Raw genomic sequence first — 20,521 nt, 5'->3', positions numbered from 1 at the left:
CCTCGATGGTCTTTACATTTTGGCATGTTTTTGCAATGGCTGGTACCAGTTATTCCTTTCCATGTTTAGTGCTTCCTTCAGGGTCTCTTGTAAGGCAGGCCTGGTGGTGACAAAATCTCTAAGCATTTGCTTATCTGTAAAGGATTTTATTCCTCCTTCACTTATGAAACTTAGTTTGGCTGGATATGAAATTCTGGGTTTAAAATTCTTTTCCTTAAGAACGTTGAATATTGGCCCCCACTCTCTTCTGGCTTGTAGAATTTCTGCCGAGAGGTCTGCTGTTAGTCTGATGGGCTTCCCTTTGTGGGTAACCTGACCTGTCTCTCTGGCTGCCCTTAAGATTTTTTCCTTCATTTCAACTTTGGTGAATGTGGCAATTATGTGTCTTGGAGTTGCTCTTCTCGAGGAGTATCTTTGTGGCGTTCTCTGTATTTCCTGAATTTGAATGTTGGCCTGCCTTACTAGGTTGGAGAAGTTCTCCTGGATGATATCCTGAAGAGTGTTTTCCAACTTGTTTCCATTCTCCCCCTCACTTTCAGGCACCCCAATCAGACGTAGATTTGGTCTTTTTACATAATCCCATACTTCTTGCAGGCTTTGTTCATTTCTTTTTTTTCTTTTTTCTTTTGGTTTCTCTTCTCGCTTCATTTCATTCATTTGATCCTCAATCGCTGATACTCTTTCTTCCAGTTGATCGAGTCGGTTACTGAAGCTTGTGCATTTGTCACGTATTTCTCGTGTCATGGTTTTCATCTCTGTCATTTCGTTTATGACCTCTGCATTAATTATTCTAGCTATCAATTCTTCCACTCTTTTTTCAAGATTTTTAGTTTCTTTGCGCTGGGTACATAATTCCTCCTTTAGCTCTGAGAAGTTTGATGGACTGAAGCCTTCTTCTCTCATTTCGTCAAAGTCATTCTCTGACTAGCTTTGATCCTTTGCTGGCGATGAGCTGCGCTCCTTTGCAGGGGGAGATGTGCTCTTAGTTTTTGAATTTCCAGCTTTTCTGCCCTGTTTCTTCCCCATGTTTGTGGTTTTATCTGCCTCTGGTCTTTGATGATGGTGACGTACTGATGGGGTTTTGGTATAGGTGTTCTTCCTGTTTGATAGTTTTCCTTCTAATAGTCAGGACCTTCAGCTGTAGGTCTGTTGGAGATTGCTTGAGGTCCACTCCAGACCCTGTTTGCCTGGGTATCAGCAGCAGAGGTTGCAGAAGATAGAATATTGCTGAACAGCGAGTGTACCTGTCTGATTCTTACTTTGGAAGCTTCCTCTCAGGGGTGTACTCCACCCTGTGAGGTGTGGGGTGTCAGACTGCCCCTAGTGGGGAATGTCTCCCAGTTAGGCTACTCAGGGGTCAGGGACCCACTTAAGCAGGCAGTCTGTCCCTTCTCAGATCTCAACCTCCGTGTTGGGAGATCCACTGCTCTCTTCAAAGCTGTCAGACAGAGTCGTTCGCATCTGCACAGGCCTCTGCTGCTTCCCCTGTTATTTTTTAGCTGTGCCCTGTCCCCAGAGATGGAGTCTACAGAGACAGGCAGGTTTCCTTGAGCTGCTGTGAGCTCCACCCAGTTCGAGCTTCCCAGCGCCTTTGTTTACCTACTTAAGCCTCAGCAATGGCGGGCGCCCCTCCCCCAGCCTCGCTGCTGCCTTGCGGTTAGGTCACCGCAGACTGCTGTGTTAGCAAGGAGGGAGGCTCCGTGGGCGTGGGACCCTCCCGGCCAGGTGTGGGGTATATTCTCCTGGTGTGCCCGTTTGCTTACAGTGCAGTGTTGGGGTGGGAGTTACCCGATTTTCCAGGTGTTGTGTGTCTCAGTTCCCCTGGCTAGGAAAAGGGATTCCTTTCCCCCTTGCGCTTCCCAGGTGAGGCGATGCCTCGCCCTGCTTCAGCTCTCACTGGTCAGGCTGCAGCAGCTGACCAGCTCTGATTGTCCGGCACTCCCTAGTGAGATGACCCCAGTACCTCAGTTGAAAATGCAGAAATCACCAGTCTTCTATGTCGCTAGCACTGGGAGTTGGAGACTGGAGCTGTTCCTATTCGGCCATCTTGCTCTGCCCCCTGATATATTCTTAAGATTAGGTGAAAGGGTATATATGGATACATGACATATTAGTCTCTTTCCTGAAGAGAGGGAAATAAGTGCATAAAGCAAAAATCCTGGGTAATCCTTAAAAGTATGGTTAACAAAATGAAATATAAGTGATCTTGGCAAAAGGTCCTGGAACATAACACTTTCATTATAGTTACACTCTAGTGTTTTTTGAACTCACCTACAAGTACTAAAATCTTTGCTAAACAGTAGTTGGAAACATTTCTTGTACTATAACTTTGTTAATGGATCATTTGGAAGCTAAATACATCTCTTTTGAGAATATCATGTTCCTAGGTATACTCGACCCTTGAATATAATGCGTGCTTCTGAAACTTGCTATGGTAGTTGTAAACCTCAGCCACATTAAAATATACCGTGTGTGTGTGTGTGTGTGTGTGTGTGTGTATGTGGTATGTAATCATGTATTCCTGTAGCATACTGATGATATGATTTAATTATGTGTCCTGAAAACTTCCATATCAAATGGTATTCTAATATAACATTTGGCCTGTTTTCATACAAACAAGCAAATAGCTTTTTTAAATAAAGGCATAGAGTGGCCGGGTGCAGTGGTTCATGCCTGTAATCCCACCACTTTGGGAGGCCGAGGTGGGTAGATCATCTGAGGTCAGGAGTTTGAGACCAGCCTGGCCAACATGACAAAACTCCATCTCTATTAAAAATACAAAAATACTGACTGAACATGGTGGCGTGCACCTGAAAATCCCAGCTACTTGGAAGGGTGAGGCAGGGGCAGGAGAATCACTTGAACCTAGGAGGTGGACTTTGTAGTGAGCCGAGATCGTGCCACTGCACTCCAGCCTGGGCAACAGAGTGAGACTCTGTCTCAAAAAAAAAAAAAAAAAAAAAAAAAGGCTAGCTTGTCAAAACCAGAAGAGACAGCCCAAATGGCCAGCTGGCTAAACTAACTATGTGACTTGCACATCCGGTTTGAAGGCTGCTTGGTAAACCAGAAATAGTCTCTAAGATAGAGAATTCATAGTTGTATTTGCTAATCTGATTTTATACTTAAAACATACATTACAGTCATGGGCCACATAACAACAACAATGATCAATGATGGACCACATATACAATGGTAGTCCTGTAAGAGTATAATACTGTATTGTATTGTACATTTTCTATGTTTAGATATACTTAGATACACAAACACTTAGTTACCATTGTGTTACAATGGCCTACAGTATTCCTTCGGAATAGTAACACACTATACAACTTTGTATACTAGGAGCCGTAGGCTATACTACATAGCCTAGGTGTATAGTAGGCTATACTATCTAGGTTTGTAAAAATACACTCTATAACGTTTACACAAGGATGAAATAACCTAACAACGCATTTCTTCAGATGTATTTCCATAATTAAGTGATGTATGACTGTATACATTGTATTTCACACTTTAAATATATCATATCTATATTTATACACTCTACACAGCAGATAGTTGTTTTCTGAGCTCTGGGATCTTTGAATGAATGCTCCTGGTTTTATTTGTGTTTAGGTCATACACAGCAAGATTGAGTTTTCTCAGCTTCTTCGATTCAGCTAAACTCAGTAGGCAATAGGCAATGAGCCATAGGCAAGACATTCTGTATGGTGTAGTGGGATCATCTAACATGCCTCAAAATGAGCTTCTGATTTTTAGAGGAACAAAGTTTGTACCTAGTTTTCCCCTGGTGTTAAGGCAGTTTTCAATAACACTAACACCTTTTTGAGTAAAATGATTGGTTCCATATATTTCAGGGGTGGGAGTGGTGTGAGGTACTGGGAAGGAAACTTATCTCATGTATAATTGGCTCCTGTTAAATTAATTTTCAAAGCAATGCAACTGATTTTAATCTTTCTTAAAAGTTTGAAACTTTTTATGACCTCAGGGCTTAGACTGGAAACATCATACTATTCTGGTGACCTTTGGGCAGTGATGGAAAACTCATGGTAGAGCCCAGTCTTATCAATTTTGTAATTAGATGTTTATTATTAAAATCCTTACAGTTGTCATGGGGGTTTGAAGTTTCTAAATGTATGTACATCCAGACAGCTATCTTCCCAGCCTCCATGTATATCATTTCATTATACTGTGAACTGAAAATACTGCGGAAAGGGAGCTTTTTGTACATAAAGTAGTTAAGATAGAGAATGGGCATGTTGTTGAGAAATACAAGTTCAAAATGATTGATTGAACATTTAAAAACTCAACCAACCAAAGACAGACAAGACAATTTTTTAAAAATGAATACTAACCACATTTCTGAATCCAAAGAGAGAAAGTCTTTGGGGGTATGTGAAGGAGAAAACAAAAAAAATTATTTTCCTATATTTGTATTAACCAAAATTTAGAAACACATGAAATTTAATTTTGGCCTCACGTTGCTTTGTAAACCTCTCTCCTGCCATCTAGTTCCGATCCTTAGTAATTCTGTTACCCTAATAAGTGCTTCACTGCAATGTGCTATTAATATTTGACTCCCATGGCCGGGGTGGCCCCATATACCATGGTTACCTGCCTCCCTTAATCCAGTCAAAACTCCCCATGCTGAGTGCAGTTCACCTTAACTTTCATTAAAAGGAAAGCAATTGGGCTGAACAAGTTATACTAATACGCAGTTATCAAATAGTCACGTAACCTTCATAATAGTGTTTATGTTTTAAAAAGAAGATGCTTTCCTAATCTAAGTGAATCTATGATTAATGGCATCCTTATGAAGAAAACAGGGTTAGCTGCCCTAGGCTACTTTTATTTTCCAAAGTTTTAAATTTTTTTTCATCTTTACCCTATAAAATACTTAAGAGCCCCAGCTTTTTCCGGTAATCCCCCCCAAGCAATAGGAATGGGGGAGTCGGATTCGGAAGGTAGCAGGGGATATTCATTCTTATTTATGTGGGGATTATATGGTAGGTATTTGTAAGTGTTAAAATTGCCTCCTTGTAACAGGGTAGAGAAAAAAGCTGTTTACCCATTCAGAAACCCCTAGAAAGAGATTTAAGTTTAATTGAACTTTTACACAGGTTGTTTATATATTACAGCAGGCTCATAAAGCAGTAAAGTATGATACGTATGGAAGAAGCACATAAATAAAAGCTGGCTTTTTGAAATTGTTTGTGATTCATCTGTCATGTGTCAATGAGAGAAGCTGCTATGATTCTCTCTTCATTTTACTTCTTTTTCTACTCTTTCATAAGCTGAATCACATATTGTCTCATCATTTAGATACTTGGAATGACCCAGATATAATGTCACATCATATCACAAGATCACAAAGTCAGTAAAATATTTCCTTAAGATCAAAGGATGAGCTAACAGAAATAGAATACCTGACACTGACTTCAGTTTATTGTAGATAAATTCTTTTGTGAATGGTAGCAGTAAAACAAACTCAACATTGTGTATATAAACTGGGCTCCGGAAATAAAGACTGGAAATCGAGAGATATGATAGCTGCTTATAGAAGAACTGGCTAGATAGCATGTTTCTCTCTATAAAATTTCCTACAGTAAATAGGTTTTTCTTTGCATAGAAGAGACTTTGCATATAGTAGTACCTAGTACACTTTGATAATGATAATGGGAAAATAATAAAGTTTAATTTCATTTTAAAAGGCATTTAGGGTGTTTAAGATTGCTAAAAATGTTTTTTCTAAGATAACGAATAACAAGCAATTTTCAAAAACCAACTAGAATGCATATATAGAGAGAGAGTTTCCTATATACTAGCTTCATTACAGTCTGTGTCATAAATTAAATATCTTCCACCAAAAGTGCTTTTCTTCCAGCTACTTTGGGACCTGAAAATCCACTATTAAAGAGTTCTGATTTGGGGTTAAGCCTTTTGATTATGGCTGTGGTCTTCTTTCAAAGGCTAAATGCATCTGAGTGAGAATATTTGTAACGGGTGTGGCTTTAAGGATCACATCTAAATTGATTTATTCATTAAGTCCACAGAAAGCAATTAAACACCTACTGTGTGTCAGGTACATCATTAGTACTGAAAATAGAAAAGTGAACAAGGTAAGGTTCCTGCCCTCAAGATGCTTACAGACTTTTAATCTTAGCTTTAACTGTGCCAGGGTCATGTAGTTCCACCTGCCAGTGGTATATGCATTTTCTTTGATGGCCTATCAGCCTCTTTAAACATATCTTTTTCTCTTAAAACGTTGCCATACTTTCCACCTTTCTCAGTTCCATCTGTGGTATCATAACTTTCCCAGGTAATGGAATTTTTCCTGACAATCTAACACCACATTAATCTTCCCCTTCTCAAAAGAGAAAGTCAAAGCCACACAAATAAGCATTCAATTGCTCTCTAATTATTCGATGTGTGATAAATTTTCTTCTCAGCTATATAATATAATTATTAAAGACAAAGATAACTTTTGGCCTCTTTTATCGCTTCTAGACCAGAGATTCTTCAAGTACAGACCCATAAAAAACCCCTCAGGTGAATCTGATTAAAGTTTAAGAATCACTGCTCTAGACCATTGTGTCTCAAATTTCAATGTGCTTACAAGTTGCTCAAGAATTATGTTAAAATGAAGATTACAATTGAGTTGGTCTAGGATCTTCTGTTCTTGACGAGTGTGCTGATAATGCCAATACTTTGGGGGTTGGTCTGAAGATTTAAGAAGGCAATCTTATGGTCCCAAGCACAGTGTTAGGTCAGTGGGGAGATGTTCAACGAATATTTAGTGATTTCAGTCAAGAGTATCTCAATGTGAATTGCTTTATAGATTTTTATACAAGTGTATCCATAATTGACAGAAAGTGATATTAAGAAAGATAAGGAGAGCAATGGAAGATAAAATTTATCTATGTAACAACTTTAAATAAGGCTTACCCAAATCCCCAGTTTAACACATTCTTAAAATCTTCTTTTTTAAATTTCTCTTTAATTTTTTTCTAAGTATCTTTGTCATAAACTGATAAGCTAATCTAATCTTTGAAAAAATATGTCTATAGAATTCATTACAGTGCTAGTTGCTTACTTGACATAGTATTGTTAAATTGAGTTCTCTTAAGCAAACTCAGGTACAGAAAATGTTAACTGTATCTTTATAATTTTAAAAGTATAGCGCTGAAAATTAAAGAATTTCTATAGTTTATGTTTCTGAAAAAAGTTGCTGTAAACTAAAAAATGTTGTTCTAACTACTTCCCTCAATAGAATGTAGTAATTAACTGGCAAATGAAGAGGAAAAATATGTACATTGTGAAAGAACCAAATTGTGCAAAAAAGTACATGATTAATCAAAAGCATTTTCAGGGGTACCTGCATGAAATAATGAACATCAGTGTACTAGCCCTGACAAGTTCTGTATTAAACTGTGACAATAGTTTCTCTGCTGTTTCAATACTGTACTTTCTTAACAGAAAATGCTGTCATGACTGGTACATGGTGAACCAACAAAGCAATCAAAAGCAATTAAATGAATGGTTTGTACAAAGTTCCTTTTTATAAACTCCATGCACATTGAAAACAAGTTCAAATAAACCTCAAATAAAACTTAAATTTAATAGTGAATGGGTTTTATATTTCATGAGACTCTTAAGTACAGGCAAGTAACACCTACAGCATGTTACCCTACATTTGTTTCAAAGTTGGAACAAGTAGTTACTTAAATGAGGCGGTTTGCCAAGATACATAACTGTTATAACATGCTTTGAATTTAGGGCAAAAACATGGCTTTTCTTACAATTTTTTTTCATCATAAAGAGGAGCAAAGGACCAAAGTAACATTATTTCCCTTCAGTGACTCAGATTTATGGAAACTTCTCCAATAATTTCACCTCTGACTGTGGTGGAACTTGTTCACAGGGCATGGATGAACATTCAGTTCAGGAACCAGCTGTATGATTCAGAAAAAAAAAATAAGTGGACTAATTCCAACCTTAGATCTAACAAGAATTGAATACTTCCCAGGATTTTAAAGCATCTGAAAAATCTTTTTAATGTTATTTCTTCTTTTGGTCATATCTTTTTTACTTATTTCTATCCAAGATGGGAAAGGAAAAAAAGGCTGAAGTGTTGTAAGAAAGTTATATGCTGCTGAAGTTTATGTCACAAGAACCAATGCTTTTTCCTACTTGACATCCATTCCAATGTCGCATAGTTAATGGCTGATCTTTCAAGGGTGCCAGCATTCCCCTAAACCAAAAAAAGCAAACATCTAAGTACTCTGAATTCTCTTCCTCAAAATTATTTCTTATCCTGGGATCTCTTGATAGAATAAGAGAAAACTGCTAAATTCTAAAAAGGTTTTATATTTATCTGGATATACAGTAGTATGGAGAAAGGGATCCATTGCGTTTACCTCCTTCCATTTCAATTTCACTCTGCTTAATTCTGTGCAAATCTGGATTTTCACATGTGAAAAGAGGAGGGGGCAATCACAAGAAATGTTTCTTCTATTCTCCCAGAATCCCTCAATCTACAGCCTCATTCAGAAGCTTAACAAGGCTTAGTCAAGGAAGTTCTGCTACAAGACATTTCCCACACTGACATTGTCAACTTTGTTGGAAATTACTTTGAATGAAGGCATTGAAGTCCCATGGGAAAACACAAGTTTTACTGCTATTGTATGTGAGAGACCCCTAATGACTTGTGACCTGAGAGTTTTCCACTGTGGCTTTCACAAGTTCTTGTAGCCTTACCCTTACTCCGCAACTGTCTTTCTTTATTCCCTCTTGCGCATGACTGTAACCCCCGATTCTTGCTATTTACCCCTTTCAATAAAATTCAGATTGCTAAAACAATGACTTTTACTCCACAAGAACAATCCCTCTATTTCTATTTCTGAAACTACCTGGACCTCAGCCAATCCCCCTTCTGCTAAGTCTAGCTGAACTTTAGCCAGCTTCATCCTGCTATGCAAAACTTTCTATCATCCTTCTCCAAGTTAGAATGCTCCTTTGAACACTTGTTGACGCTTTGGTTGATTTTCTTCCATGGTTCTGGTGTTTAGACTCTATTGTTTAGCTTGGGTCACTTAAAAGAGGTCTGAGTCTTCTGTGGACCAGACCGGTGCCTGGCTCTCTTGGCCTTGAAGTACTCCTGAGCCTTTATTATTTTTTTCTTTATTGTTCTTGCTATACACCTTTGGATTTGATTTATTCTACTCATGGAAGTTTGTATGGTAAAGTTGGAGCTATAGCGTTAAGGAGAGTTTGTTTTTCAGGTCATTTAAATATAGGTTTAATGTTTTATAGAGCCAATAGCACCAGCCACTGGAACCTCTGGCAGGATTTTCTCATGAATAGCTTAGAACTTTAGTGGCCACTTTGAGGAACTTGAGATATGAATAAAATAATCCATTTGTATGGAACCTTAGAATTAAAAGATTTAGAGATTTCAAATATTCAATGGTCAGTGTTTTTTAAGTGGTATGAAGAGGTCTCTTAAAGTAAAAGAAAGAAAAAACAACTCTAAAGAACAGCAAAATTCTAAAATTATTTCTCCTAAGAGCTCCTTAGAAAAAACTAATAGAAACAGGGATAATCTAAAATCTAAACTTAAACTCTTATTTTTCCTCTTCTAACCCATCTTTGCATTGGCTTTCCTCCTGGTCTCCTGTATTTCAACTTTCTCCCTCCCCTGTACCTTCTCTCAACCTCCTTTCTTATCTTCTACTACCTCTTGCTAAATATAGCCCTCTTATGGGAGAATATCCTTTGTAATATATTTCAATAGAAATGGAAATGGTCAAGATTTTTATAATATAGCTAAGCACTTTCCAATACCTCCCAAGGAAAGACAGAATTTAAATATTGTCTTAGGAATTTATAGTGTAAGATTCCCTGAAAAAATCCAGTTATGTAAGAAGGGCAAAAATAGGTTCATTCCTGATTTGAGAGACAGCTTAATTACCACCTCTCAGAATACTATGTCCTCAATAGGAGTGAAGACATGACAACTGCCCTAACTACCTTCTTTATTGACGGTCTTAAACTAACTGAGGTAACAGATTTAGTTAGAAAACAGAAGATAGAATGCAGGCTGTACATCTCTGAATTACAAGAGCTTGATGAGTACTGTGAAAACACTTTGACTCAGAAAAAAATGTACAGACCAAATTAATAGCTCTTCAGATTAATCTGTTAGATAAACCCAATAAAAGGAACATCTCTATAGCTAGTCTAGACAAAGACACTATGAAAAAGACACGTAAGGAAAAGGATGCTGGGAAAACACTTGATTCACTTTAACTTGAAAGGCAGAATCTTAAAAGATGAGTAAATTTTGTGTGATAGGTTGACCCTTTTTGAGTAAGTGGGTTCTCTGGTTTGTCCACAATTGCCCTTAAAACAAAAGGGAGAAATTTTCAAGCAATTGCAAAAAAACCTAGCAAGTTCCTTTTTCAGTTGCTGCCAGGACTGCACAGTCTACCATAAACCCTGCCAACTTTCCATCATTCTTTCCTTGGAGCAACCAAACTTTTCAGTAGTGGGAATCTCAAATATTCCTCTTACTAGTCAACATATTTTTCTGTGTAGTGATTTCACTCTGTAGGATCTGTTGTAGAAAGACCTACTTTGCAAATGGGTGCCACTCTTAAATGTGGGATACAGAGCCTTTTTCTGAAACTTCATGGAAGAGAATTATTTGATCTTGGCATAGATTGATTTCCCGGTATCTGAGCTTTTATCTGGGCCAGACTCACTAGAGCCTTCTGTAACTTAAAAAATGTCCTTAAAAAATGCCTACACTTAGGATACCCAGTTACCATAGACCTTTCTTTCTCTTTGCACATGAAAGGTATGAAGAAGCTTCTGCAGGTCTAACCTAACAGTACATTAAGTATCAGACATCTGACATTTATAATAACCTCTGACTTTGCTGATGGCAGAAGCCTAGCTCTGTGTGTGTGTAGTGGCAACAACAGCAGAGTTAAATGAGGCTTCTGCTGACCTAGCCCTAAGATCTCCACCTTAACCTTATGGTCCCTCATATATCATTCAGACCTTACTCATAACTGAAAGCACCCAATACTTCTTTGCTTCTAGATTAACCTGCGAAATTTTTCTCTTTTCATCCATACATATTTCTATTCATCTCAGTATCCCCTAAAACCCCCAAGCTTTCTCTCTCTCCCATAGGAGAGAGAATCTCATTACTGTCATATACTTAGGCAACAGTTTTTCTTGCCTCACTCTGGTCTCTTTAAAATTCTTTCAGACAACCCAGATTTAGAACTGTTTATGGACGGAGCCTATTCAAGAACTGAACAAGGAGGCTATCAAGCGCACGTAATCAAAACCCATTCAGACTTACTTCGATATTATCCTCCCAAAGAGGCCAAATCTCTGCAAGTTGCTGCATTTGTAGCACTTACTACAGCCTGCCTGTTAGGTAGATACAAGAGAGCAAACATCTATACAGATAGCAAATATGCTTTTGGGGTGGTTCATGAATATTAGTACGCTTTGGGAACAATGAGGTTTCTTAACTGCATCTGGTATTCCAATTAAACATGGCAGTCACATAAAAATCCTATTAGATGCCTTGTTTCTTCCAAAGGAATTGGCTATATTAAGGTTGAGTCCATAGTAAAAAGCAGACTCAAGAAACAAAGGCTAATGCTTGAGCAGATTACTATGCAGTACTAAATGAGCTGCTTTAACACTTCCAGGCTGTCCAAGATTCAAAGCCAAAAGTAACTCCTGACTGTTGGCATCTAGTCTTGAATTGACTCCAGTATCAAACACTTTGAAGTAGTGTATTGGAAAAGATAAAATTGGTTCTGAGGAAGTGTATTGGAAAAGATAAAATTGTATTCCCATCTCAGATAACTGTGGTGGCACCAAGATGGTCTCTTGGATTGCTCAGGATGCTGAAATGGGCCTCCCAAAAAAATGTTATATGCACCCATCATGGAAAGGAAAATTTAAAAACTATAATAAATAAATGTTGGTTGGAGGTACTTCAATAGGATTATAGAGCACATCTTTGGTGCATTTCCTATCTGTCAAGACTACCATTTCGGGGAAATTATAAAGCTGGGACATGGACACAAGCCAAAACTTCAGACCCCCTTTTGAACTTGAATCTGAAAGTGGATTTCATTTACTTACTCACCTTATGTGGTTATGAATGTGTCCTTACTACTATGTCTCTGTTTGCTGTTTGGCTAGAAGCCTCTCATTGTCATAAAGAAGCTGCTTTTATAGTAGCAAATATAGGTTTAGACTTTGTGTTTTCCACTTGGCAGTACTCACCAATTTGCTTAGTGATACAGGTTCCAGCTGAAATGTGTAAAACTATCTGAGGAAATTTAGCTGCCATAGCTGAAGGCTTTGCCCTTAGCTCTCTTGGCCATTAGGGTCACTCGAACAGGAGCTCATAGACGTATCACCATATGAACTGGTCACTGAATGCCCAATGCATCTAATGATCTTAACTCTTGTTCTTGACTGCACTTTTACAGTCCAATACGGCAAACTATTTCAGTATGCAGAAATTTATAATTAATAGGTCCAAGCAGCTTTTCCCAATGGTAAACCACAGGAATACCTACATGACCTTCAGCTTTAAGTCTTGGTTTACAGAAAATAACCCCAACATAAGACTGTCCTCAAACTTCATTGGAAAGAATGATGTCTACTATTGTTAACCCACGAACATTGCAGTAAAACTCCAGGGAATCAACTCTTGAATCTCTGTCTCCCAGTTAAAAAGACATATCAATTTCCTGGACTCATATGTCACAGGAGATCTAAAACTGAGACCCCTTTGGAATCCTCCAGAAGATAACATCATGAAGGTGTTAACTTTCTCAAAATCTTTGGACTAATCAGCAGGCTACTAGATGTGGATAACCTCTATACAAGACTTTTAGCTCAAGACACCTTAACCTTAAGAGTCACAGACCACCATATCTTTATTTGTCTTTTATCCTTTTTTTTAGCCCTAATTTTTATTCTTTAAGGTTTTTTCATAGTTTTGTTTCTCTGGGAAAATCAGGAAGATGGACAAATATTACACAAACCCATTAATGTCAAGCCTCCATTCCTTGTAGACTCAGGGAGAAAATGGGATTTGTTTCCCAGCATAATCCCAGATCAGGCAGAGTCTTATCCAAGAGGCATTGTCCAGGACATTCTGATTATTCTCCTGTTGTATTAGTCTGTGTTCATGTTGCTCATAAAGACATACCTGAGACTGGGAAGAAGATGAGGTTTAATGGACTTACAGTTCCACATGGCTGGAGAGGTCTTACAATCATGGCAGGAGGCAAGGTGGAGCAAGTCATGTCTTACGTGGTTGGTGGCAGGCAAAGAGAGAGCTTTTTCAGGGAAACTCCACCTTATAAAATCATCAGATCTTGTGAGACTTATTCACTATAGTGAGAACAGCATGGGAAAGACCTGACTTCATGGTTCAACTACCATCCAACGGGTTCCTCCCACAACATGTGGGAATTATGAGAATACAATTCAAGATGAGATTTGGGTGGGGACACACAGCCAAACCCTATCACCTGTCAGTACTTACCTTGACAGTCATTCACTGTATTCTCTGTAACATTTTAATTTTTTCTGCACCCTCACTTGAAAAATCATTAAAATTCAATTACGTGGCAAAATTTCATCAGAAAGACAGGAGAGAGAGGTGTAATTATTTTGAAAAAGCCCTGATAGCTGTCATCACCAATGAACCTGAGACTATACGCTTGATGGTAAAGTCGAGTGAGTCTTGAAAACAAATCAAGATTTGGTTAAATGACAAATCAAGCTCCCCACTGACCTACAGAAAAGGTGGTGAAAATTTTCCACTGTGGCCTTTGTATGTCGTGGTCCCCTTTGGCTGTTCCCCCATATCCCTCTTGCACATGACCTAACTCCTAATTGTTCATCTTCATTGTTGATAAAATCTAGATTTCCCAAACAATAGTGCTAATTCACAAGAACAATCCCTCTGTGCCCATCTGAACTTTATGGATGGGGGCGAGAGGGCTGGAACCAGTGCTTGAAGAAGGAAGAAAATTCTCAGAAAATAGGAAATGTCAAGTGGACATGAGAGGCAAGAATTCACAACCACTGACTTTGTGGAGCTTGGGGAAAATATTACAAATAAACTCAAGCACAGCTTTACATAAGGCAGTTACCATCCTGAAAAAGTATATTTGGGACAGAAGCTATATTAGGTAGGACAAACAATATAACAAAGAGACCCTAAATGGCAGTTGCTTATAAAACAAAGAAGTTCTTATGCCTTTCTCGTAACAGTGCTGGGTTTAACAATCTAGATTTGGGCATGTCTTTCATCCATGAAGACATTTAGTGATATGTTACCTTGTTAGTTTATTACTCCATAGGGCATAGCAGAAGCTGATCATAGATAGCTTTTAAATTGTAAAAACGGGAAGAAGTTGTCAGAAGCATATGTCCAGTGTCTTTAAACCTGGACCAAAGGGGCACACATCACTTATGCACCAATCTGTTGGTGAGAGATGATCAAATAGTCATACCAAGCTGGGAGAAACTCGGAGACATAGGGACTAGCTACACAGTCGTGTGTTCAACTCTACATCTCTGAGATGTGTGTGTGTGTGTGTGTGTGTGTGTGTGTGTGTGTATCTCCATCTGGGTTTGATTTCCAAAGGCCTGAGCAGTTAAGCGAACAGAGGGGATTTCTTGTATAGATAAAATAGCAAGAATGTCAAGCACTGATAGCTGCCTACCTAATATCTGTTTCCTCTGTCCTTTTGAGGAGAATTCCAATTATACCAGCTAAAACTACTTGCTGGGCACATACTCATCTAGTTCTGAGTGGTCATGTGACACAATCTTGTGTTTAAGCCAATACATGGGAGCTACTCAGTATTTGCAGTTGAGTGGGCTCTTAACAAATTGACAAAAGAGGGCTTAGGGGTGGAGAGAGAGAACTAGCTCCCTGACCCTACCAACTTCCTGTCCAAATGTGTGTGTGCGTCTGTGTGTGTGTGTGTGTGTGTGTGTGTGTGTGTGTGTCTGTGTGTACCTGGACTGGAGATAGAAAAACAGAGGAGGAGGAGGGTGGATGGATAAAAGCATAGATATTGATAAGCTTACAATGGACATTTTCCATTTTACTTCCCCAGGATACTTTCTGTCCTTCACCCTACCTGGTGCCTCAGGGGAGCTGATGCATATAAACTGCATAAACAATTCTCTGATCCTCCATCTTTCTATTAGGCTTGGCCAATAGAAGGCACTGGCAAGAGATCTGGAGAACAAGAAGAAAGTAAGGTCAGGGTATATCTTCCAGGCCTTCACAGCTATGCTCTTCCTCAGAAAGCCACAGCTCCTCTGAGAGGGCGCTTTCCACACAGCTCACTTTCTCTGTTCCTGGGCCACTTCCTACCTTCATTCATTCAGGTTGCGGGGTAGGGTGGTGATGGCTCCCCATGTCATCTCTTGTTGCTTTTCCAAAACTATATTTTCTTTATGAAATCGTCTTAAATTACTCAATTGGAAGGTGTCACTTGATTTATTCTAGAATCCTGGCCAGTCTGTTTCTAGAGTAGGGCCCTGAGTCTTGCCTCCAGAATTAGAGTCCCAAGTAAACAGAAGTAGAGACCGTCTCAAAGAACGTACCATACACCAAAGCAGTTCAGTTATATTATGTAGTGATAGGCTGAGAAAGACCAGGAGGATAGGAAACAGTAGTATAATGCAAACGCTAGAGTATAGAATCTGAACCAGACAGCCTGAGTTGAAATCCTAGCTCTGCATCTTACCAGCCAGGGCAGATGTTTTACCTCTGTGCCTCATTTCCCTTATCTATTAAGTGGGATAATGATAGTACTTATCTCATAAGATTACAGTCAAGATTAAATGAAATATACACATGAAACACAGCAGTTCTTGGGACTTTGTAATTAATTCATAACTCTAACCACCATAATAATTACTATGAAAGACGAAGGATGAGACAGATTTCTGGTTTCTTCAGAGAATTTCTGTGTGGACAAATAAAATCAAGGGCATTTGCCCTTGTGATGAAGAGTGTGACTCCATAATTTAATATTCAATTGCTCACAGCTTTTAAGCTTCATCTCTCTCTCCTCCCCTTCTGCCCCACATCTGGATGAGCCGATAAGAAAGCCTCATGCTTTTGATTTTGGTACTGGCCAAACCGCAATTGCCTGCCCTGTAGGAACTCTTGTCCCGGCCCCACTCCTTACCTATCATAAACACCAAAGCCAGTCTCCTTTCTTTGCTCTTTCATTTCAGACTTTCTTGAGAGACCTGCCCTATTGTCCCCAGACACTTCAATTATGTAATAAAGCTTTTTTTTTTTTTTGACTTTTTTTTTTATTATTATACTTTAAGTTCTAGGGTACATATGCATAATGTGCAGGTTTGTTACATAGGTATACTTGTGCCATGTAGGTGTGCTGTACCCGTCAACTTGTCATTTACATCAGGTATAACTCCCAATGCAATCCCTCCCCACTCCCCCCTCCCCATAATAGACCCCGGTGTGTGATGTTCCCCTTCCCGAGTCCAAGTGATCTCATTGTTCAGTTCCCACCTATGAGTGAGAACATGCAGTGTTTGGTTTTCTGTTCTTGCGATAGTTTGCTGAGAATGATGGTTTCCAGCTGCATCCATGTCCCTACAAAGGACACAAACTCATCTTTTTTTATGGCTGCATAGTATTCCATGGTGTTTATGTGCCACATTTTCTTAATCCAGTCTGTCACTGATGGACACTTGGGTTGATTCCAAGTCTTTGCTATTGTGAATAGTGCTGCAATGAACATACATGTGCATGTGTCTTCATAGCAGCATGATTTATAATCCTTTGGGTATATATCCAGTAATGGGATAGCTGGGTCATATGGTACTTCTAGTTGTAGATCCTTGAGGAATTGCCATATTGTTTTCCATAATGGTTGAACTAGTTTACAATCCCACCAACAGTGTAAAAGTGTTCCTATCTCTCCACATCCTCTCCAGCACCTGTTGTTTCCTGACTTTTTAATGATTGCCATTCTAACTGGCGTGAGATGGTATCTCATTGTGGTTTTGATTTGCATTTCTCTGATGGCCAGTGATGACGAGCATTTTTCATGTGTCTGTAGGCTGTATGCATATCTTCTTTTGAGAAATGTCTGTTCATATCCTTTGCCCACTTTTTGATGGGGTTGTTTGTTTTTTTCTTGTAAATATGTTTGAGTTCTTTGTAGGTTCTGGATATTAGCCCTTTGTCAGATGAGTAGATTGCAGAAATTTTCTACCATTCTGTAGGTTGCTTGTTCACTCTGATGGTAGTTTCTTTTGCTGTGCAGAAGCTCTTTAGTTTAATTAGATCCCATTTGTCAATTTTGGCTTTTGTTGCCATTGCTTTTGGTGTTTTAGACATGAGGTCCTTGCCCATGCCTATGTCCTGAATGGTATTACCTAGGTTTTCTTCTAGGGTTTTTATGGTATTAGGTCTAACATTTAAGTCACTAATCCATCTTGAATTACTTTTCGTATAAGGAGTAAGGAAAGGATCCAGTTTCAGCTTTCTACTTATGGCTAGCCAATTTTCCCAGCACCATTTATTAAATAGGGAATCCTTTCCCCATTTCTTGTTTTTGTCAGGTTTGTCAAAGATCAGATGGCTGTAGATGTGTGGTATTATTTCTGAGGGCTCTATTCTGTTCTATTGGTCTATATCTCTGTTTTGGTACCAGTACCATGCTGTTTTGGTTACTGTAGCCTTGTAATATAGTTTGAAGTCAGGTAGAATGACTTTGAAGAGTTGAGAGAAGAAGGCTTCAGTGCATCAAACTTCTCAGAGCTACAGGAGGAATTACGTACCCAGCGCAAAGAAACTAAAAATCTTGAAAAAAAGAATAGAAGAATGGATAACTAGAATAATCAATGCAGAGAAGGCCATAAACGAACTGACAGAGATAAAAACCATGACATGAGAAATACGTGACAAATGCACAAGTTTCAGTAACCGACTCGATCAACTGGAAGAAAGAGTATCAGCGATTGAGGATCAAATGAATGAAATGAAGTGAGAAGAGAAGTCTAAAGAAAAAAGAGGAAAAAGAAATGAACAAAGCCTTCAAGAAGTATGGGATTATGTGAAAAGACCAAATCTACGTCTGATTGGGGTGCCTGAAAGTGAGGGGGAAAATGGAACCAACTTGGAAAACACTCTTCAGGACATCATCCAGGAGAACTTCCCCAACCTAGTAAGGCAGGCCAATATTCAAATTTAGGAAATACAGAGAACACCAGAAAGATACTCCTCGAGAAGAGCAACTCCAAGACACATAATTGTCAGATTAACCAAAGTTGAAATGAAGGAAAAAATCTTAAGGGCAGCCAGAGAGAAAGGTCGGGTTACCCACAAAGGGAAGCCCATCAGACTAACAGCAGATCTGTCTGCAGAAACTCTACAAGCCAGAAGAGAGTGGGGGCCAATATTCAACATTCTTAAAGAAAGGGATTTTTCAACCCAGAATTTCATATCCAGCCAAACTAAGTTTCATAAGTGAAGGAGAAATAAAATCCTTTACAGATAAGCAAATGCTTAGAGATTTTGTCACCACCAGGCCTGCCTTACAAGAGACCCTGAAGGAAGCACTAAACATGGAAAGGAACAACCGGTACCAGCCATTGCAAAAACATGCCAAAATGTAAAGACCATCGAGGCTAGGAAGAAACTGCATCAACTAACGAGCAAAATAACCAGTTAATATCATAATGACAGGATCAAGTTCACACATAACAATATTAACCTTAAATGTAAATGGACTAAATGCTCCAATTAAAAGACACAGACTGGCAAACTGGATAAAGAGTCAAGACCCATCAGTCTGCTGTATTCAGGAGACCCATCTCACATGCAGAGACATACATAGGCTCAAAATAAAGGGATGGAGGAAGATCTACCAAGCAAGTGGAGAACAAAAAAAAGCAGGAGTTGCAATACTAGTCTCTGATAAAACAGACTTTAAAACCATCAAAGATCAAAAGAGACAAAGAAGGCCATTACATAGTGGTAAAGGGATCAATTCAACAGGAAGAGCTAATTATCCTAAATATATATGCACCCAATACAGGAGCACCCAGATTCATAAAGCAAGTCCTTAGAGACTTACAAAGAGACTTAGACTCCCATACAATAATAATGGGAGACTTCAACACCCCACTGTCAACATTACACAGATCAACGAGAGAGAAAGTTAACAAGGATATCCAGGAATTGAACTCATCTCTGCACCAAGTGGACCTAATAGACATCTGCAGAACTCTCCACCCCAAATCAACAGAATATATATTCTTCTTAGCACCACATCGCACTTATTCCAAAATTGACCACATACTTGGAAGTAAAGCACTCCTCAGCAAATGTACAATAACAGAAATTATAACAAACTGTCTCTCAGACCACAGTGCAATCAAACTAGAACTCAGGACTAAGAAACTCAATCAAAACCGCTCAACTCCATGGAAACTGAACAACCTGCTCCTGAATGACTACTGGGTAGATAACGAAATGAAGGCAGAAATAAAGAAGTTCTTTGAAACCAATGAGAACAAAGATACAACATACCAGAATCTCTGGGACACATTTAAAGCAGTGTGTAGAGGGAAATTTTTAGCACTAAATGCCCACAAGAGAAAGCAGGAAAGATCTAAAATTGACACTCTAACATCACAATTAAAAGAACTGGAGTGGCAAGAGCAAACACACTCAAAAGCTAGCAGAAGCAAGAAATAACTAAGATCAGAGCAGAACTGAAGGAGATAGAGACACAAAAAACCCTCCAAAAAATCAGTGAATCCAGGAGTTGGTTTTTTGAAAAGATCAACAAAATTGATAGACCACTAGCAAGACTAATAAAGAAGAAAAGAGAGAAGAATCAAATAGACACAATAAAAAATGATAAAGGGATATCACCACCAACCCCACAGAAATACAAACTACCATCAGAGAATACTATAAACACCTCTATGCAAATCAACTAGAAAATCTAGAAGAAATGGATAATTTCCTGGACACTTACACTCTCCCAAGGCTAAACCAGGAAGAAGTTGATTCCCTGAATAGACCAGTAGCAGGCTCTGAAATTGAGGCAGTAATTAATAGCCTACCAACCAAAAAAAAGTCCAGGACCAGATGGATTCACAGCTGAATTCTACCAGAGGTATGAGGAGGAGCTGGTACCATTCCTTCTGAAACTATTCCAATCAATAGAAAAAGAGGGAATCCTCCCTAACTCATTTTTTGAGGCCAACATCATCCTGATACCAAAGCCTGGCAGAGGCACAACAAAAAAAGAGAATTTTAGACCAATATCCCTGATGAACATCAATACAGAAATCCTCAATAAAATACTGGCAAACCAAATCCAGCAGCACATCAAAAAGCTTATCCACCATGATCAAGTCGGCTTCATCCCTGGGAGGCAAGGCTGGTTCAACA

Source organism: Piliocolobus tephrosceles, chromosome 10, assembly GCF_002776525.5.
Source record: "Piliocolobus tephrosceles isolate RC106 chromosome 10, ASM277652v3, whole genome shotgun sequence".
NCBI lineage: Eukaryota > Metazoa > Chordata > Mammalia > Primates > Cercopithecidae > Piliocolobus > Piliocolobus tephrosceles.
This window is presented reverse-complemented; position numbering follows the sequence as displayed.